This window comes from Rattus norvegicus, chromosome 10 (genome assembly GCF_036323735.1).
Source record: "Rattus norvegicus strain BN/NHsdMcwi chromosome 10, GRCr8, whole genome shotgun sequence".
Lineage (NCBI taxonomy): Eukaryota > Metazoa > Chordata > Mammalia > Rodentia > Muridae > Rattus > Rattus norvegicus.
The window spans coordinates 22101748-22124368 of record NC_086028.1 but is presented as its reverse complement, the minus strand read 5'-3'; the positions used below and the strand labels follow the sequence as shown (position 1 = coordinate 22124368).

The 22621-nt window shown below is 39.7% G+C and overlaps 1 protein-coding gene and 1 pseudogene across 8 annotated transcripts in view; both read left to right on the top strand.

Annotated features, from left to right (window-relative positions):
• Positions 1 to 22621, top strand: part of LOC108352072 (uncharacterized) — a 2585468-nt pseudogene that overhangs the window by 2460484 nt on the left and 102363 nt on the right.
• Tenm2 (teneurin transmembrane protein 2) overlaps positions 3368 to 22621 on the top strand; it is a 1136292-nt gene continuing 1117038 nt past the window's right edge. For 7 of the 8 annotated variants that reach the window (XM_039085070.2, XM_063268320.1, XM_039085069.2 and 4 more), the window contains exon 1: positions 3368 to 3484. The gene's annotated coding sequence lies outside the window, so the exon portion shown is untranslated. 8 annotated transcript variants of the gene reach the window in all.

Genomic DNA, 22621 nt, shown 5'->3' with positions numbered 1-22621 from the left:
TGACCTGAGGCCTGGAGCCCTGGTCATCACAATGTGTTCAGAGTTCCTGTCTCACATTCGAGAAGACGACTTTTATACTTAACACTGTATTCAATACGAAAACAATTGCATTTCCCTATTCCCTAAAATTGGGTTGCCTTGCCACATAGAGTGTTTTTGTTACACGTACTTTTTCCCTCTCAGAGATAGGCTCTTGCTATGAACCTTAAGATAGATTCCACTCACCACCTCCTGCCCCCATCACTCTTCTGCTGTGCTTAGAGATGTTCACCGCCATCTCCGAGGATTCTAAACTCATGCTTAGAACAAACTTGTAATCTAACTGCAACAAATATGTGGTTCAACTGTAGCTCCCCAGTAAGGGTGAGAGATTTTCCATGCACTTAGGGCCATCGGGTAGGAAGGGAAAGAGTCCCATATGCTTCTATCTACTAATGTCCTGATTTGTAGTATTTAACTATCAACCTAATGGGTTTCTTTTGTTGTTAGCTTTTAAGCAGAAGAGTTGGACATCGTTCCCCACTCTCTCTCTGAAGCTGGTCTCAATTCATGATCATCCTGTTTGCCTCAGTCTCCAGTGTGCTGGGAATACAGGCATGCCCTATCATGCCTGGTAAACATCGAATTTTCATGCTGTCCAATGTTGACTCTTCTTGAAAATTATCCTTGCAATTTTATTTTGTAATAAAGTTGTTAAGTTGTGGCTCTTAATGGCATTAAAAACTAATATTCATGAGAGATTAAAGGATCAGAACAGTGCAAGTGAGTAAACAGACTCGCTTATAGGGACACCTAATTATTACAAGATAGGATATAATTAAGTACTAAAGTTGTGTGTTACCAAGACAGTAAAGGCTACAGGGTGTTTAAGGAGGAAATCAAAGGACCATATTGTTCTGCCAGACAGAGATGGCCAAATTGAATTTTGAAAAGTCAAACAAAAATTGAAACAAGATAGATTCACACACGGGTTATAATTCTGCCCTGCCCTTGCAGTTTGCCTTTTAAAGATACACAGCTTTTATTAGACTTTCCTATCCTTATGGATTCCTTATACTTACATCCCAAATGTACTGACATTTGGATGGTAGGTTAGTAAGGAGGAAACGGATGCTACTTAATCCTTCTTTGGGTTTACAGTGTAGCCCAAGGCATTTGCTCTCACTACTACTCAATTTTATGTGATGAGTGTTTTGATCCCAAAATACAGAGAAGGCTGAGGATCCGTGGGTTCCTGGAACCTGACCCTCAGATATGAATGTCAATAAGAGACACGATGTGGAGCCATCAGGAAGTTTATCTTCTGTGTTCCCCAGTGCAGTTCGAGAGGGATCTTTCTGAAAGATTGTCAGACTATCACTCAAATTGTTACTCTAGGTTTCTGGGACTGTTTCAGGAAGAGCTAAGACTTTGCAGAGTTGTCAGAGAAAATGTAGTCATTAATCTGAAAGTGTATTTTGACCCAGTGAAGACTAGGAAGGTGGCATCCTCTGAATAGACTTAAGATGGACTCTTAAGAGGCAGGTTCCCATCCTCTTCAGGATATTGTATCTGTAGCTCCTACCTCACAATGCTGAACAAGGATGGATGACCTTGTTCCACTGTGTGTGTGTGTGTGTACGTGTGTGTGTGTGTGTATTATATATGTATATGTATGTGTGTGTATGTATGTAAGTATGTATACATATTGCTTGTGAAAAATGAGTATGTTAAGGAAAACTGGAGAATTACCTATTGAGTCCAGTTATTGTCACCACCATTTCCTTTAGCTCTCTTTGATTTAGCACCATTACGACTTCCTTTACGGACTTAAAATATCAACTGTGAGGACTGTAAGAGAAGAGAGATTACAGAAGATGGAGTAGGGAGGGGAATGAAAGAAGTAATGAAGAGATAAATATAATTACGTAATTAAAATCATGAATGAAAGTCTCTTAAATCGTGCTGTCTTGTGCAGCTAACGTAGAGCAATGTAAAAACAGAAATCATCTTTGACTTCCTTATTGGGACAGAACTATGGGCCAGAGGAGGAAGAAACCTAATAACTCATGTAGATCCTAGTGTAGACTAGCTGGGGTAGCTTAATCTGTAGTCCTTTGCTTTTGGGGGAGGGCAGGTATTTACATATTTTAGGGATACTGTTCATTAGATGAATCTCAATCTTCTGTTGATGAAATTTCACATCTGTAACATTCTAGTGATGGTGAGAACAGAGGTGATGACGCCTGAGAAGCACTAATGGATGGGATATGTGCCAGGCACTGAGCTGAGCGCCATGACAGCATTTTAAAGTGTAGTCTTTGTGACAATTTCTGTGTGATAGGCTTGCTGTGCCTCTCACTCTAGTTGAAGAGAGGTTGGACTGTTTTCCCAGGGCAACTTTGATTTGGTCACTGAGATCTTTTGTGAGAGGGTACACCACATGTGCTTACCAGTGAAAGTGGTCCTAACTAGCAAATATTTGAACTTGAAAGTAAAGTAGTGCTTACATTTTTTTGGGGGGGGGAGGTGGGGGAGCAAATTAGGTTGTAAGATGAAATTAACCTCTTGTCATCATAAAAAATAAACCCAAGTCTGTGTACTTTGTTAGTAATAGACAACTATTTTCAGCTATTTTCTGGTGGCAACATTATATATTATTATGCACATTATATATATGTATATATTTCAGTGTTTGCATCATGAACAGCATCACTTCGAAGAGGACCATTGTACTGTTGTAATAACTATACACAAATTGGTGTATTATTTACAAAATAGTGAGAGTACTAGATAGTTTTTGTCAAGTTGAAGCAAGCTAAATTCATGTGGAAAGAGGAGTTAGTTGAGAAGTTATCTCCATCTGAGTGGCTTTTAGGCAAGTCTGTGGTACGTTTTCTTGATGGATGCGGAAGGGCCCCACCCACTATGGGTGCAGCCACACCCCTGGCAGGTATTCCTGGGATATCTGTGGAGACAAATTGAGCAAACTGGAATAAGCCAGTAAACAGCATTCCTCCCTGACCTCTGCACCATTTCATGCTTCCAGTTCTCTGCCTTGACTTTATGTTCTGGGGTCTCTCCATAACTGACTGTGAACAGGATGTGTAATCAAATAAACTCATTCCTTCTAAGTTGCTTTTGGCCGTGCTGCACATCACAACAGCGGAGGGCAAACAAGGGCAGCGAGCCTAATCAAAGCAGCTACGCCAATTATTACATAGTACCTAACTTTTTTTTTTAAAGATTCTCTATTGAAAAATATTCTGCGTTAATTCATCTAATGCCCAATTTCAACTCTCTCACATCTTAGATGTGTGCCATTTTGCTTTCCTGACTGACTTGTGCACTGGTTTGAATCACACCTCCTTTCTCTTTTATTATAACAGTTACACTGTCTCTTCACTGCCGAAACCCACTGGAACTTGCTCCGATTCTTGGGTTGGCTGGTGAGCACTCCCGGAAACGCAGCTGAGTTGTTGGACAACAGACATCCACCCAGTCGGTGAGTGACATTATAGCTACAGCATTGTTTTCTTCTGCTTGGTTGGTGCTTGCATAGCTGACCAAAATATTTTCGTAGTGTGCTTGGCTAGATCTGAACAAGGAACCAGGTACTGCCTTTGTTTTTGTTTGCTCGATTTCTTCTTTGTCCTATGCACAAAGTAATTTGTTTTGATAGTTCTCTGTCTCTCTCCCTCCCCCTCCCCCTCCCCCTCTCCCTCCCCTTCCCCCTCCCCCTCTCCCTCCCCTTCCCTCTCCCCCCTCCCCCTCCCCCTCTCCCTCTCCCCTCCCTCCCCATTCCCTCTCTCTCTCAAACCTGCTCTCATTTTTCCTTCCACTCATTTAAAGGATTTTACAATGCCTAGGTGACTCTTCACGGGTCGCCTAATTTCTACCTGGAGACGTTGCCTACAGTCAGCCTCTGCTCCATAGTCTACCAAATATCTTGTCCACTCCACATTTATTTGACATGCAAACATGGGAATGCGGGGGGGGGGGGATGGTTGTGACTAGCTGGACAGCATAGCTTCATTTTCTAGGGTGGAATGGCTTTTGGATGAAAAAGCTTGGCTCCCTTGATTGGTTTAATGTGAATCTGCACAGGCTTTATACTGCAAGCCAAAAGGAATTCATTGAGTTTCCTTGGGTTCCTAATTAAATCCTCTGTTCTTTTATTGCCCTCGACTGTCATTCTCAATATGTTGCTCTGTATCATCTTGTTCCACATATCAGGTGCTTCCCCACTACATTCCTCCTATGCACTCCTATCACAATTCTCTTCTGCTTTAGCGTCTTCTTTGATATTTGTTCATTTATTTTTATTCATTTCATTTATGCTTCGGGGGACCAAATCTGGGATCTGGCACATATTGGGAAAATGCAGTGCCAGTGAGCTTCCCCTTTCTTGTTTCTATAGATCGTGGTTTTCTCTTTTCATGAGCCAAAGCCTACCAAATTACTGATTTGGGGATAGAATACTTACTGGGGCTCCATGGGGGGAGTTCGAACATTATGCAATCCTCACTTGGAGAAAGGGGGTCTGATTTAACAAAACTATTGTTTCTTGCCTGATTTCAGTTATGCGAATACAGATGGGTTTTGTGGTTATAGTTAGTCCTAAAAGATGATTTTAAAAGTAGCTATTAGACAAATGAAATAAGTCTCTCTCTTTTTTTTTCTTCCCTAAATTAAATCCTTTCCTTTTTCTGTGGTAATGAGGCACTGGGTAAAGATGCCTTAGGTGGCCATGGGAGTTAGAAAAGGCATAGGCACAAAACTGACGATAGGATGAACACAACCAACAAGAATGTGTTTCTAAAATCCTGTGACTTGCTGTACGTGACTGGAGCGGTTCAGAAAGCACACATGAAGACTATGGGATGCTGAGTGGAACTCTCAGAGAAGCTGCAGTTACGTTGATGATGCCGTGAAGGACACGAGCTTGTCCTTCCACTCCTAGTTAGAGATAAATGAATGTTAAACAAACATTGCCAGCCAATCTCTCTCCTCTCCCTACCCAGGGAATAGAAGTCCAGGTATTTCATGAACTTTCCCGTCACCTCCCTATCTATCGGGACTGAACGGCCACATCACACCATTTCCTTGTATTTTTTTTTTTTCTTCCTGTGTGTGTACAACTTGAGCAGGCATTTTCTAGTTAAGTAGTTAACAGTTCTGTCTAGATCTTAACTGTGTTTTCATTCCGAGAAAGATTCCCAGTTGAACAAACAGAATTCTGCATAAATTAAACTTTCTCTGCAGCACGGTTGTTCTCAGTTTGGAGGTGAGATTTGGATTGGTCGTTCCAGCCGGAACTGGTCAGCAGGCCTGTCTGACTTCCCTGTGGCACCCTCGAGGCTCTGTTCGTTCCTCTTTCCCTCTGTGCATCCCCCTACGGCACCTCTGTGTGGAAGACCCTGCTGTCTATTTTACTTCAGTTCTTAAGGACTCTAATCAAGTGCTTAGGAAATCAATTAGACATGTTGAGTCGTCAATTTTGGAAGGAACGAGAGTGCGTATGGTGAAACAGACCTGAGACTCTGGCATATTCTATACTAACCCATCTGTCCTCCCTCGGCAAATAACAGACCACCAAAAGCAACATAGCTCGAGAAAGGGAGTTTTGTGGGGCAAGACTTGGAATCATGGGGAAGGGGGCATTTCTGCTGACTCTCGGATCCCCTTGACCTTGTCACAGCTGACAGTCATCTGCTGCTCCGCTCTCTGTTGCAGTCACCTGAATCTTGGCTTGTAAGCAAGTCGTCTGGCTTTCTAGCAAACAGTGCAGTGTGGTTTTGTGGTAGTCAGAGGCTGAGGGAGGAGGCAAAGCTTATCGAAGACAATGAATAATAGCCCGGGGACCTGGGAAGGGACAGAAAAGGTCACAAAGTCTGAGATACTCCCTGGGTATTCAAAGTCAACTTTAGAATTTCCAGCTAAGGATATCAAAGCCCAAACTCATCATTGAGGTCCGTAGGTGTTGGTCAGCAAACTGCCCAGTACACGGGTTTGCCAATTCCTTATGTGTCCTTAGTGGTTTTTTTTGTTTTGTTTTGTTTTTTTATGATGTTGTGTTATCTTTTATTTATAGTAGTATTTTAACCATTAATTGCTGAAGCTAAAACTCTATTAGAATTTGACTATTTTGCAGGCCACCAAGTGGGGCCAGTCCTGTCTTACAGAAAACTATTATCCACTTAGGGAAAATGTTCTCCATGCAGTATGAAGTGATTTTTTTTTGAATAATGTTGAGCCTGTTTTCAAAATGCTTACCTACTTTGAAAAGGGCTCCACATGGATTCTGCTTTCCACTACTCATTTAACCTGTCACTTTCAGCCCTAACGGGATAAGTGAGCGTGGTTCTGTCAGACAAGGAGAGGTTTTGTGTATTCCCCTAGTATTATACTATGACCCCTCTTCCTTCCCCCACCCCCTCTGGCTTTTCTCTTTTCACTGTGGCTTATGCCTGAAGTTTTAAGTGCTGCTCTCTTGCCTCTTAAGAGTCGGTGTCCAAAGCTAGTAGCTTTCCTAGCCAAGGATCTCTCTTAAGCCTTTCTATGCAAGCACTTTTAACTGGGAGGACTGCAGAAATGTTTCTGACTACAGTTTGGCGTCATAGAAATCACTAGGTTTAAGTGTAGATCCTGTCCGTGTAGATTTGAATTCTGTGACCATCAGGCAGGCTTCCAACCAGACCAGGATGAAATGCAAGAAGTGACTTTAGTAATAAAAAGAATATACTTTGGGGTTGATTTTTTTCCCCTATTAACTGGAATGTGATGGAGAAGAAAACTGAAAGCCAGAAGACAAAAGCCCCCCACTTTTAAGAATTGCTTCCCTCAAAGCTAATAATACAACTTATTTTTCCCCGATCGCTTGTGCTATTTAAATGTAGCTCTGCTTTAGAGAGAAGTATACAGCATGTGTTTTAGGCCAGCGCCCTGCAGTGGTGTCGTACAGATTTCAGGCCCTACCCGTAGATTGCAAACTGACATTCTCGTCTCCCCTCCCCCTCATCTGAAAGGCTTACAACACTGACTAGGTGTTGGGTATATAAGGGGTGATGTCTCTTCTTAAGAAATGAGGTTAACACTTCTTTCCCCCGCTAGCATAAAATACATTTTGGTATGAAAGCTGGAATTATTAGCACCATATAGAAAGCACTCTTCCTATCTCCTTTCCTGCCAGCAGAGAAGCACCCTTTACTACTCCAGCGCCAAACTTTAAGATCAGCACATTCTGAGATGTTTTCTCCACACGGCATGGCTGAGCTGCCTTTGAACACTGTTGAGATTTACAGCAGGTCTCTTTTAAATATTTCACCCTCGCTCACAAAAAGTCAGGCAATGCTGTGTGTTCCACGAGACATTTTCACAGAAATTAAAAGAATAAAAGTCACAAAATCAGAACTAATATATAGTGTCTCTGGCGCTTTGCAAAAGCAAATATGAGGAGAAAGGAGAAAGGAAATCTAGATGATAGCATAATCTAAGTCATTGTTCTCGTTAATGTAAGTGGGCATGTTTTACTCACCAAAGTCTTTTCAGATCCTAAAAAACTGATGTCACATTGGATTTAAAAAAAAAATTTCACAACATTTTTTTTGTTCTTCAATCTATTTTTCTAGATAATTAGCCACTATTTACTATTTAGCATTTTGGAGAAGAACAAAATGAGTTCATTTTAAGAAGGCATGTATAAATCATATGAGCCGGTAAGCTATGCCACAATAAATTAATAATATATAATATATATACATATAATGATGAATTGTTTAGTTTCTATTCCAATCACCACTTAGAATGAGGCGGTAGTCCTCCTGTCCTGTCCGTTGACTTTCAGTGGGGTACACTTCACAAGCTTTAGAGCTCCTGCGCGAACTGGTAGCCACTATGAAACATTTTAATTAGTTTTTTTGGAAAAAAAATGTGACAGAATATATTTGAATGGTTCAAGTGACTGTTAAAAATCAGCTTTTATAATTACAGTTCACATTTATTTTTATTTCATTAACCTTGGCAAATCAGGTGAGCCGGTCAGTACATAAATTTGGTAACCAAAGGAATATATATATGCAGTATTGCAAAAAGGTAAAGAAAATGAGTCCTATATGGCAAGGCTAATTTTATGGAAACAATAACAGATAAAAAATAAAGTATCAATTTTATATAAATTAAATATAATTTTATACGATAGAAATTATTCATGAGTCAATATATTATGCCTAAAAGTGGTTATCTGCTGGCGTTTGCATATATATGTTAAGTGTCTATCGATGCTGGTAGCTGCACATTCTCCCAGAATTAAGGAACAGCACAAAGGAGGCATGTTAAAAAAGAATGTAAGAATGTAAGGTCTCAGCTATACAGGGCAAGAAAATAAATGCAGTGAATTCCTGTTTATGACAGTTATTGTTCGAAATCATCTCCGTAAACAAGATATTAGCAAACACTGAGCCATTGCTTCTAGGAGAAAATGAGGGGTTGGGGAACATGAAAACTGCTGACAACATTTTCATCAGCCGGTCTACAGAGCTACACATAGCCTGCACCACATCGGCTAAAGAATGGCAAACCGCGGTGATAGCCGTGGATGGACATAGCCTGGTAGCCCGTATTTGAACAAAGCTTATCCAACATGTGTACATTTCCTGTAATATAAAAGACAGTCTTCTGGGCTGAGGAACCCTGCACAACATACCAACAGTTTGTTCAGTGACCGTTCCCAAGAAAAGTAAAGTCACCAAGAAAACACACGCACACACATGCACACACACACACACACACGCACACACACATGCAGGCACAAAATGTAAAAACAAAATGTGGCACTCCCCAGATCACGGAAAGGACGCTTGCTTATAGTATACAAGAAAAAGAGGCAAATCTGCTAGAGTCATGTGCAGTGCATAAATAGTACTCTGTGCTATGAGTCTTGATTTCTGGATTACAACTTTAAAATATCATAAATTTTTGTTAGCATTTGGAAAATTTCACACCATTTTTTTTGTCATAGTAACCCCACACACTTCCCAAACTCCTCCCTAATCTGCTGTTCCCTCTTCCCCCCACTCAGGTTTTTAAACATAATCCATTGGGTCTGGTTTGTGTTGCTCATGTACCCCTGAGGATGGGGGTCATCCACTAAAATATGGTGATGGACCTTTCAGAGACTACACCCTTAAGCTGACTCTTCCTTGCTCAGTAACTATTAATCGTCAGTAGGTCTTAGCTAGGGGTAGGATTTCATGACCACGCCCACCCCTTAGGCTGGGATTTGTTTGGCTGGAGTTTATCTAGGTCTTGTGTCTACTGTTGTGATTGCTGTGAGCTAATACAGGCAACTGCCCTGGTGCGTCCAGAACACAGTATTTGAAAATAAGTCTTCTCCCACTCTTGGGATCTTTCTATCACCTCTTCCAGAATGATCCTTGGGCCTCGGTAGGAGGAAGTGTGGGATTTTGGTCCCACTTTGGGCTGAGGATTTCAGTCTCTTATATGCATGTTGAGCTGTTGTGGGTTTCTACCCCAATCTCTATCTACTGTCAGAGAAAAAAAGGAACGTTTTCTGTTGAGGGTTTTGAGATGAATTAATCTATAAATCATTAATCATTAAAAGCTGATTGAACACTATGTGCCCAAATGCTATAGAAATAACAAACCATTTTCTAAATAGGTTCCATCAGACATAACCTAAGTCTGGCACTGTCACAGGGGCCAAGAATCAGTGGCAAGATGTGTAATAAACTCTAAAAGTGAACCTATTACGCTTTGCAGAACATGTATGTATTTGTTTGCTTTGAGTGAGTGTCTGTGTGTGGGAGTGTATGTGTGTGTGTGTGTGTGTGAGTGTATGTGTGTGTGAGTGTGTGAATGTGTGTGTGTATGTGTGTGAGAGTGTGTGTGTGTGTGTGTGCTAGTGTGTGTCCCCACACACTCGCGCACACATACACACATGCCATGGCACACATGTGGATATCAGGGGACAATGTGCAGAAATAGGTTCTTTCTTTTCACAACGTGGGTCTCAGACATTACCTAGCATCATCTGGCTGGCTATCAGGAGTCGTTTCCCTATCCCCACATACATCGTAAGGAGTGAGCAGCATAACTCATCCAGAAACCCACAAATGCAGAAGGACGGCTTCTTCTCTCCAGTTTCTTCTGACGTAACAACATTCTTTAGGAAGTTTGTTTGCAAGTTTTATCATTGACCTACTTGATAGACAAAGCTTGCCTCAAAATGTGTGTATTTAAAATAGAGTACATAAATTGAAAAGAAAGTGCTGGAACTATGTGGAACCGAGATTTATTTCTCAATGCTTAAGTCTAGTAAAAAACCTCTCACATAATCTTTCATCTAAAAGTATTATTTATTAGGTGTATTATCTATAATACTATAATTAAGTACAGCTCTGTGTCCTAAAGTCCTTGCTAACAATGCAGTGAGCACAGTTACATGTGGACCAAATGGAGGTTCAGACAGCTCCCTTCTCAGTGGTCCTCCATAATCCAAGGTTAAAACCTGAAATACATACCCTTTGAAGTTAATTTCATCAGCTAAAAAAGAAAATAGAGTAAAATGTCTGGAGATCTGGGATTTTCATTAGATAATTTCTAATTTTAATTAATTTTGATAATTTTTTAAAAATCTATAAAATATACCATCCATGGTTTGGTATGCCAGTCGTTAGAAAATGTTTAGATAGACATATGATATCTAGTTAGATAATAGATAACAGACTACACAGATTGATGGATAATAGATTACAGGCTGATAATAGATGACCATAGATTGACAGATAGTTACTAGATAGATTATAGTTTGATAATAGATCTTTAGTCTTGGTAAAGATGTGTTTCTAGGGATTAACAAACTACTATTCATGTTAACACAAAGAGCTAAGGATCTTTAAAAGCTTCTAACATGGGGCTGGAGAGATGGCTAAGAGCACCGCCTACTCTTCCAGAGGATCTGGGTTCAATTCCCAGCATCCACATGGTGATTCACCACCATCTGTGTTTCAGAGAATTCACCACACTCTTCTGGCCTGTGTGGACACCAGATACACACATGGTACATAGAAATACATGTAGAATGCACAGAAATAACATATTGCATACATATATGCAATACCCGCACATATAAAGTAAACAAAAACTTTTAAAAGCTCATAAACTTGATCTGTTATTATATATTTAATATTTTACACTAGGGAATTTTCATTGTTCATCGAGTTTATATCCACCTATATACGCATGCATATATCTCAAGATATTTCCATCTACGTAATTTAAAATATGAACAATTAGGAAATATTCTAATATCTCCTGGTATGGAGTTCAGCATGTATAAACATTGTAATATGACATAGCCCTGAAAAATGAATAACATCAAAAATTGTATATAAATATTCAGAAATGAAATTATATGTTATATGTGATTGCACCGAGGACAGACTATGATTTGTTAGTAGTGTTGAAGTCTGAGAACAGACTAAATCATCACACTTTCTCAGGTACTTTTCCTGCCTATTTACAACTTTCTATCATAATTTTACGACTGTAGTAAACACACTTGTTAGATATTAGAAGGTAGAAGTGTTTTGGTTCCAAGAGGGCACTTAGATGCTCTTTGTAGCCACATTGTTCAGCATCTGCTGTGTGTGATGACTTACGGTCTTTCAGCAGAAGAGGGCACAGTTTATATGTGGCTCTGTGGATGGTCTAAGAGAAGACGCCAAACATTCTTTATCTGCTGGTTCTTGAGTCGGCATGCTGGCTAACACACCATTCTTATTTCATTCAAGAAGCCATATAAGAAAACTTGTAATCCTAGATCTCTAGAGAAAGGAAGATTTTTTTTTAATTCAAAGCTAGTTTGAGATATGTAACCTGATCCTGTTTCAAAACACCCCAAAGCCCGGGTGCATTACATCAAAGCACTTGCTTGGTATGTTGAAAGTATGGGGTTCAATTTTCAGTAATGCCTGGGAACGATTAATTCCAAACATTAACGCTCTAAATATTTTCCTGTGCCTTAGAGAAGTGTCTACTGCCGTTCGATAATATAATTTTTAAATCCTGTCTTTCTAGCTTTCTAAAAGTTTCAATTACATTGCAAGATCAAACTTGGTTCTTTTTTAAAAAATAATGAAATAAGCGATATAAAATTCAGAGGAGAGAGTAATCACTGTCGTTATCATTGTGGGCATAATGCAAAAGGAGAGCCTCGGAGAGAATGGGTAGCACAGAATGAGCTGTAAATAACAGGTAGGGATTTGATAAGCACACAGCAGAATAATAATGACAGCTTATTGAGGCCGATTACATGCCAACTGCTGTGTTAGACTTTTGCTGCAGCCACTTCACAGCACTCGCCACAGTGTTATACAGGAATTGATAGTATCTCATTTTGCGGATGAGGAAAGCGAGTCTCCGAAATATTAAACAGTCTCCCCAAGGTCGGACACCTAATGAATGGCAGGAGAGGGATTCCAGCACCACGACGTTTTTCTTCCAGCCTAGCAACCCCTCGTGCTAAGTAAGGTGTCAATGTTACTGATTTGCCTCCTCTCAGCCTCTCAACTTTGGCAGTTTTTATTTTTTATTTATTTATTTTTTTCTTTTCTGAAACATGGTGTTAGTGCAACTTGCCTGGGGATCACAAACTACTATTATTAACATCGCATTGTTAGCAAAGAGCAGAATCCATGACATCAGTGACATCGGAGAACATCTAAGTGACAAGTACAGCCACTGCGAGTCAGCCTCTGCATAAATTCTTTCTCACCCATTAATTCAAGGAAAGTACCTTCTTGAATCCATCCCATAATATATCTACTTAACTAAGGTTTGCTTTCCAGGTGTTCATGAGTCCCAGCAACTGGGGTGGACTGAAATATTAAGTGGATAGCTTCATAAACAGCTCCTAAGTTTTAAATCCTGTGCTGCTCTAAGCAGTGGGGTAGAAACTGACAGTCACCCACTCACTGTCTTCACTTAAAGCACAAAGCACACCACAGTCCAGAGCATATCGGCTGTACAGGCTACCTACCCCTTTGGTCCTGAGATCCCTTTGGCTTCTTGATGCTTGAGCTGTTATGGTTGGTTGTTTTGTCAGTCTCTCGCTGAACGTAATTTATACATTGAGCTTTCTTATGAATCCATATGTATAATAAGCACTTACATGGGTTATAGCATATCTGTGTTTTCAGGCATCTCTTGGTGGGTATAACTGACAGAGGAATATAATAAATCATAAGTCTCCCCAATTTCAAGGTGAGCTACATTAGCCAATAGTGTCTAGGCTACAATTAGGAACTTTAAATCACCTTTATTTTTGAGCGCGCACACACACACACACACACACAGAGAGAGAGAGAGAGAGAGATGTTTGTGTAAATATATATATTAATTCATCACACATAATTGTGTTTCTTGGGAAACTTTGCTTTATAAACGACTTAAACAACTTAAACAACAAATTTAAAATGAGTCAAGGCAAAAAAGAAATAGAAAATGATTTTAATAATGAGAAACAGTGGCCACTGTAAGTCAGTGGAAATGCAGGTGGGAAATAATGCATAATACAAAACCAACAGAGAACCTTGGCAAACTTACACAGTAACTACTATGGAGAAAATGAGAGGTACATAGAGAATAAGGCAGGGGCAAGGTCTGTGAATCTCTGATGCTTCACCAGAGGGGGGGGGGATGACCCGAGTAGGTGAGGTAGCACTGCTCTGAATCTAAACCCTTTGAAGAGCACAAAGGCTTACATTTAGTCACAAGTACCTCTCCTCAAGCCCCAGAGATGTCGTAATTGTTCAGTGACTATTTCCTGATGGACCCAGTTCACTCTGTCCAGTAAAGAAGTGTCTGTGTTTACTTTTTGTGTGTACAGTTCCATCTAAACTGGGAGAGTGACACAGAAAAAAAATGTGAATGAATTCTAAATTGCAGAGATGGGCACCCTTAAGTGGGGTCAGCGGTGTGAGAGTAGAAGTATTTCAGAGGCTGGCCACTGTCAGATGAAATGCCGGTGGTACAAACTGAGGTATTATATCAATTCAAGAGGTCCAAAGTGCACACAGTGTCATTCCCAGGAAAACTACAAGAGGCACCAGGAGAGAAATGTTAGCAGCCCTGAGTTTTCTCAAAGGAGACAATCAGTTCTCACGGTCAGGAGTCTTCATGGATCACCAGTATTGTATTGAAAAACATGTCAGAAGGGCCTTTGAGGATGAGAAGGTCCTACCCACCATGCAGCTATTCTAATAGGACATGAAGGAGGGTAATCCAAGACATAGATAATTGTTCACGAAACTCTTTGACTCTGTATGTGCAAACTTAGGAAGTCCTGGGAGAGTCCCCTTAAAGCTACCTGAGGCTACTCTACCATCCGGATCTTTCATTTGTCATAAACCACACAATTTAGCCCACCAGTTTAGATTTGGATGTGGAGAATTAAGTCACAGGGAACAAAACTATGCTTTGTGTATGGTTTCTTATTATGCTGGAATCAATGGTTGGTAGTAACACCATTTTTGTAGGCAGTGGGGAGGAAGTTATAGGTATAGCTAAGAAGAAATTTTATGACATACTCTTTTGCGTTTCTTGCACACTGGTGAGTTCTGACAACTACTGCTGCCTATAAGGAGAGATCTTCTGAAAGTGCATTTCTATAGGATCTAGAATTTGACCTATGAAGATATACATACTCTTCAGTATATGTATATGTGTATGTGTGTATGTTTGTGTGTGTGTGTGTATATATACCAAGATGCAGAAATGCTTTAAATCAAAGGTTAAATTTTAAGAAAATACCAGAATATTTATAAACTCAGAAACTTACTAAAAGCTAGCAAGTGGAAACCACATAGTATCATAGGCCAAATTGCTTGCTAAAGAGTAAACATAGAAAAAAATAGAAGAAAATAATAAAAAAATAGATATTATTCCATGTAACTCTAACTACAGTCTATAAAAAAATTGTTATCCTTTCAGACTCCCATATCTGTCTATTAGCCAACAAGTCTTGCTGGATTTTTCTGACTATTTTATCTTCAGATTTATCAGAATGTAACATTGAAAGAGCAATCATTTCTTACTTGGCAAACACCATATGTATTATAATGTAGAAAATCCACCATTTTGACCTATTGTGTCAGTATCAGAATCTAGGCCGCTATTGTACCTGACTACTTTCTGAGTTAAGTGATAATTATTCAAACAATGCCTCGATCAAGTACTGTAGGAGCACGAAAGTGTTATATATGCATCTTACTGATTGTGGCTATTAGTCGTATCCCATTCCCTTTCTTTAACTTACTACAATTAAATCATTTGCCCAACTGAAATAGGATAGGTTTATTTTATCACCAATTTTATCCATTCCAGATTTCTAAAGTTAAGTTTAAATTCCTCTTTCATACCCTGGAAGATGACATTAAGTGATAAAGAATTTCTCATGACCTGGCAGTGACTTCAAGAGACAATTTAAAGGCAAGACACAGCAGCAGTCAAGAGATGCTCAACATAAATTTAAATGTGCTCCAAATGGGTGCAGTTGTCACCATGGATACAGTAGTCTTTCCTAGATTGAGTTTAAAATGAACGTGGAGGAGTTTTCTAAGCAAAGATATTAAAACATGTGGGAAAGAAAGAAAAGAAATATATAAGACAGTAGCACTCGTGTACCTATTGTCCTTGGTTTTGTTTGTTTGTTTTTTGCTTTGTGTGTGTGTGTGTGTGTGTGTGTGTGTGTGTGTTGTTGTTGTTGTTGTTGTTGTTGTTGTTGTTGATGATGATGTTGTTGTTGTTGTTTTTGAAAGGCTGAGGCAGGAGGATCCCTTGAGCTCAGTACTTGAAGATAAGACCAGGCAACATACTGTTCTTAAACACCATCTAGGTAAAGTGTCTTTGGTTTTAGATAGTCAGACATTTGACGGTGGGAAGGTGCTGTCAGTATCATCAGGCGTCATAAGATGACCTGGAAAATCACATTTCTATTGCTTGAGAGATGGCTCAATCCGTCAAGTGCTTACTATGTATTCATGAGGACCTAAGATAGATCCCAATCATCCATGGAAAAAGCTAGATGTATATGTCTATAGTTTTATAACCACAAACAAGGGAAAGCAGAGACAGGCGGCTTCCTAGAGCGCTGGCTGGGCAGGTTTCACAGCCAAATCAGTGAACTCTCGGTTCACTGAGAGACATTGTCTCAAGAAATATGTAAGAAATATTAAGGAAGGTACTTCTTCGCTATCTTCTAGCCTTCTCTCTCTCTCTCTCTCTCTCTCTCTCTCTCTCTCTCACACACACACACACACACACACACACACACACACAGAGAGAGAGAGAAAGAGAGAGAGAGAGAGAGAGAATTCTATTGTAATGTTTATAGACATCTGGAAAGATAGCATATTGTATCAAATTCTTCAAGAAAAAATTATAGTAACACTGGTGTTTCCTTTGCACCTCATTGAGCGTTTTGTGTTTGTATGAATTATCAATTGGTACTCTGTCTAACAGAACTTGTGTTCTAGAGGTTTCCATGGGTGGCAATTTTTCATTCAAGTCAAGACCCAAATTAAAATACCCTGTCAGAAATGACTACAGTCATGTGTCAAAGTAGAGATCATAGGATTTAAGAACCAGGGGCCATTCCTTGTAGTTCACTGTTTTAAATAGGGCAGATAGGTAGACCCCTGATGTGGGCTGGAAAATCCACACCTGCCATTCATTTCCTACCCAACAGTTAGCAATCCAGGCATCAACAACCAAGATTGCAATGCTAGTCCTGTCCTGTGGTACCTATGTTACCTCCCTAGATTCCTGGCATCTCCCATCCCACAAGATGGAGAAGAATATTCTTTCAACTGAGAGGGACCTCCTCAAAACCTGAGAATGTATAGCAGAAGTTTATCAGAAGCAACCCTGGCTGCCAGGTGGTGACAGACATCACAGCCAGCTCCTCCAGAAACAAGCCTTGAGTGGCTCCTTGAAATCAGCAAGTGTCATCCACCATTTCAAACACCATGATCTCATAATTGTTCCCTCCCTCTTGTTTTCTCTGTGACATTCATAAGTTAGTTCTTCCCACCATATCTTCCATTTTCGGAATTGAGAAGAACAGTTCATTACTACCTGGAGAAGTGACATATTCTGGGAAGATGAGGTCCTTGAAGGATGTTCATTAGTATCTGAGAGTTTTGACCTTTTGTCTCGTGACCAGACCTCCCAAGTGTTACCCTTAAAAGCAAAAGCAACAGAACTTTCCTTTGTCTCCTTTGCAAAGACTTCACAGACTAGCTAGTCAATTTCTTCATTTCCCTCGAGGAAATATATGGGAGCCAGCTGCTAAGCGCTGGTGTTTGCACACACCTGTCTGTTTATTTTTTAAAATGTAATTGAGAATATGCCTGGAAGCATGAGTCTTTTTTTTTCTCTCCAGTGTACTCTATGCAGATTGAGACATGCAGAAGACAATCATAGTTTTGTATTGTGCATCTAGTGCGTGCATGGCTCTCTAAGTTGGGGTTTTGAAAAGAAGACCTAACAATGAAAAGACGCTAAGAATACAAAGTGAATGGAGATGAAACACTAAAACATAACCCAGAGCGTGAACGTGACATAGCAATCACAACTCCATATCAACGGTTATGATGTTTTGTCAGTGGTTTTCAATACCAGCTGTACTTAAATGTCATCTAAGAAACCTTAACACCCCCCCCACACACACACATCACAGATGCATGTGCATGTAAATGCACATACCTGTCTGCACATGCAGACAGAAAGGTTGTCAGACAATGCCTGAGCTCTACCTACCCAGTTATTGTGATTTTAATTGAGGTAAGGGGTGGCTTAGGCATCCATACTTGACAAATGGTAATCATGGAATATTATGCAACTGGTCCTGGACTCTGTCTTAGCACCACCTTCCTGGTTTTATTTCAGGATGCTTCTCCCCAGGTTCAGACAATGAGGCCAGCTGTCTGATTTCTCTATAAGCCTAAGTATATATTTCTCCTTGGCACTTGCTGTTCCCTGACTCTTCTGCACCGATGCCCTTCAATCTTTTTTTATGTAGTCAGACTTTTTGTACTTTTGACTCTTGATGCAGAGGCCGCCATTCTGGGATCCCTGTGAAGAGAAATTTCAAGATCTGCCCAATGAATACCAGGGAATCCTAAGAACCAGACTCCTAACATTCTCAAATCGGCATAGGTGAAGCACAAGTTAGTTTCTAGTTGTTCTCCCCCATGGCAATCGGGAAAGCCAATAACTTTTATTGGTTTATGCTTTTACTTTCTATTTTCTGCCACTAAAATTTAGGTAAGGGCCATCTCCGACTTAAATAGAATTTGTATTTCTGGGTACCTGGAAGGGCACCGTGCACATAGTAAGTATACACTCATGGTGTTCAGTATATAGATTGCAAAGCCAAGGTTCTGGGCTCTGAGAAATAAATGTAAAGTAGTCTGAACTCAAGAAATTTCAGTAACTAACATGCATTGTCATGGATTTCAAATGAAAGAAGATGGTCTTTGTCAAGACTGGCTGTGTGTAGTCTTTGTCCAGAGCCAGTATGTCTTGTGAGGGAGGTGACAGTGAATCTGTCCCAGAGCAGAGCAAACTCATGTGTATGGGTGGGATGATCAAGATCAGTTTAACCCTAAGAGAACGAATTTTGTGAAGTGTAACTGAAAATGGATCACAGTTGGATCTAATATGAGTACCCCTCAGTGAGAAGAACATAACAACCATGGCAGAGCCTAAACTCCCCAAGATTCCTACAAACCAAAGTCTACAAGATTGTGTCCCACAATGATTCCTGGCACACTGGCTTTCAAGGACTCACAATAACAGCAAATTCTGCTGTTCATCGAGTGCTTCCTTCATGGGTGGCATGGACCAAAAATATTTATCTATTACCTCACTTTAACCCTCACAGGTCAGAGTTTGACAACAGCAGTACTGAGACCTGGAACACTTTAGGACTGATTAAAGCCCAGTCTGACTAAGAGCGACCTAGGACTTGAGCCCGGCATCATTGAACTCAGAGAGAGAGAGACCCCATCTCCCTAAATACTCCACTGTATTATCTGGGCCACTGTCTCTCTATTTCCCATACTATTTTAGTCCAGTAAATTAAAGAATAAATCAAAAGTATAGAAAGTTCTTGAAACTCTCCTGCAAAAATGGTTTACTGTACCAGTTGGAAAACAGACAACAGGGGTTGGGGATTTAGCTCAGTGGTAGAGCGCTTGCCTAGCAAGCGGAAGGCCCTGAGTTCGGTCCCCAGCTCTGAAAAAAAGAAAAAAAAAAAGAAAAGAAAAGAAAAAGGAAAACAGACAACAAACAATAAAAGCTTAAAAAATGTTTTATTTCAGTAGAAGGAAATTATGATTCGTGCCTAAGTCCCAGGTAACAGAAACCCACTTACAGCTATAGTTCTGAACATTCTCATTAATAAAAAACAGTGCTTTTATTCTGTTCTATGAGTAATTTTTAAATATGACGAAAGCATATATATATATATATATATATATATATACACATATATATATATATATATATATAACCCTCACTACGGAGGAGACAAAATAGTTTCCTGTCTTTCAAAATGCCATTCAAATATCATAGCAAAACAGACAGCAAATGACTTTTCAATTCAGGAGTAATATTTAAAGTGAAAGGCGAAGTCCAGTGATGGTTCAGTTAGTACAGGATGAGGACATAATTGCACGATTTTATTTAGATCCTGAAGGATCCTAAATCCTAAACAGGATTCTGTTTTCCCCCTTTGTGTAGAATGTTATTAAAGAGTACGGAGATTAAGAGCGAACTGGCAAGTGGGCTGCGAAAGGAGGGGTTGGTCTCAGCATACGGAAATGGTAGTGTGCTGTCAGGTATCAGGACATCAAGGCAGAGGTGGAGGATTGATGAAAGACACTTTTGAAATGTAAATACATAAATATCCAATAAAAAAATCAAGAACAACAAAGTAACCAGCCCCCCCCCCCAAAACCAACAATTAAAAAGAAAGACATCACTTAGGATAGGCATAGTTGCCCGATGGTGCTTGATCTGATTGGTTTCAATCCAGGGGTCTCGACTAGGGGCTGCGGCTGAGTGAAACTGGGTCGGGTGTAAGAACTGCTGGCAAGCTCATCTGCCAGTCCTGGGTGCTCCTCGTTCAGGGCGGAGCTGTTTTGCCTTCAGTAATAGAGGATTGGCAGGTGACATAGAAAAGGTAATTTCTCTTGAATTCAGGTAGCGGTACAAAGCAAGTGCCAGTTTCTGAAAAGTGGCCTCAATTGGTACTGAGTGCACAGGTGGCCCTATTTTTCTTTTCGTTCTTTTTTCTTTTTTTTTTAAAGAGGTGATTTATTAGTCTTAGAAAAGAATGCTAATAAACTATTCTAATTCATTTCCCTATAAAAAGAAAGACTAGTGCCACCGTGGGTTTGTTTTAAAAACAAATAGTTAATTCAAAACTAACAGAATTCTCCGTTTAAAAAAAGATGGTAGTCTCTTATTTACTTCAAGTTATTTTTTTTAAACTCAGTCTCCCTAGCAACAGAGACATCTGTCTCTATTCTCTTAGTCATTAAAGCCAAAGAAAGTAGCTGCTTCAAAAATAATAAAGGCAATTTCTATGAATTGGGTAACTGTTAATTGTTGCCAAGAAATCTCAGTGAGATAATGAGGCATACAGCAATTGACAAAGATCTTTTCATTGATGTCTGAGCTCCCAGCAGCCCATGGTGGATGGCTAATGTATACAGAACCATCGATGAGGCATTGTGTGATTTGCTATGTAACATAAATAGAGAAGTGCTCTTTACTCTTTCTAATTTCTGTCAGAAGTACGCCTTGCTGTGATTTCTCTGATTGCTTGGTAACTAATCATACCTCGGGATACCAGGGAATCTATTTGCCCATTTCGTTTCGTGAAAACAGAGAGGTTTGAAGCATTCACAATGGAGATCAATGCGGCCAACACGACAGTAGCTGCCTGCCGGTGGTGTGAAAACACAATATCCTTCTCATCCGAGTCGGAGACTCGGCAAGACCGTTTGAGTGAAAAGACTTAAAACTGCACTGGATTCTAAAATGTATATTGGCATTTGTGCTGAAACTGTTTTCAGACCCCTTATAATGGAACCCCAATCACCCTCTACAGTAGCTTCACTAATAAACACAAAACAGTTTTTCAATGCTTTCTGCTCTCCCAGCAGCCATGGAAGCAAATTATATTAAGTCAGTATTTTTTATTATTGCCCTGTTTGGCTCATGCCTGACTGTATGTGAAACTACTGTTAAATGGGTAATAACAGAAGGAGAAGCCAAGCATATAGAAAGAGCTTTCTGCGATTATTTTTTTTTAATGAGGAAATATAACTCTGATCACCAGACGTGGAATCATTTATTGGAATACTGCGATTATAAGCCAACTTTAGGATCTTTAAGGGGAGGATGGGCAACGTCAAATGGGAATGGCTAAAAACACTGAGTCTAATGTTCAAACTTTGGGGCCTGAATAAAATTACACATGTATGGATAACCATTAAGAAACATACAATCAATTTCATGTGGGTATCAATTTTAGCAGAGATTTGAACAAGACGTTTGCTCTTATCGAATCACGCTGTAGTACGGTGCAGATAAGAAAAAGGAGGCGTAGACCATGCTTTAGTCCCACCATGCTCTATGTCAAAGGGTAGGTAGGTAGGTGTATAGAGTCTGACACATTATACAAGTAACTAAGGTATGGCTTGTTGGGAGTGGGATTAGATCTACAACCAAGTCAAAGCACAGTTCAGCAAATCCTCTTAATTTAAAGATATTTTTATGATTTGCAAAGCTATTTTTTTAAAAAAGATTCTCTCGGATATCGGTATTTCTAGTAAATGCTTATGAATATAAATGAATCAGAGACATTATCTTTTAAAAATTACAGTTTTCATCTGCATAATTTCACACCGTTAAGGTGACAAACTGTTAATCTCCTTTCAAGATGCTTCTAATATAATGAAAGGAGAAAGGATCTTTCTAGCAACCGAGTAGAAATAAGACTTGAGTATCCGTGGTGACTTTTGTTCACCACAGAAAGTTTAAAAAAAAATATGGTGTCAAGGAGATCTTGGCACTTGACGTAGTGTTCATGACACTCTGAGGAGCCCAGCATGGCAGCTCTGGCTTTGTTGATCAAGTTGCACCATATTGTCTATCAGCACGCCATTTAACAGCAGTTTGTGGTGGAAGACTGAGATACGTCTTTGTAACAGATGAGGGTCACTGGACTCTTTATTTCCAAATGCGAGGCTAGATACTGTAGGCCTTGAGATACATGTGACCTGCCTGTTTGTGTAATCCTAAGGGAAAGACTGATTTACATTGTTAAATTGCTGGAAAAAAAAACATTTTTGAATAGTGTACACATTATACAATATAATATGTTAATGCCTTCTATCAGAGATCTTTTAAGGATACAACATGCCCATTGGTATACGCATGGTGTCTGTTACAGTGTCCCAAGAAAGTCGAATAATGGTGATTGAGGTTGATGGGGACATAATTCTTAAAAATATTACTTTAATTAGTTAGCAATTTATTAAAAATT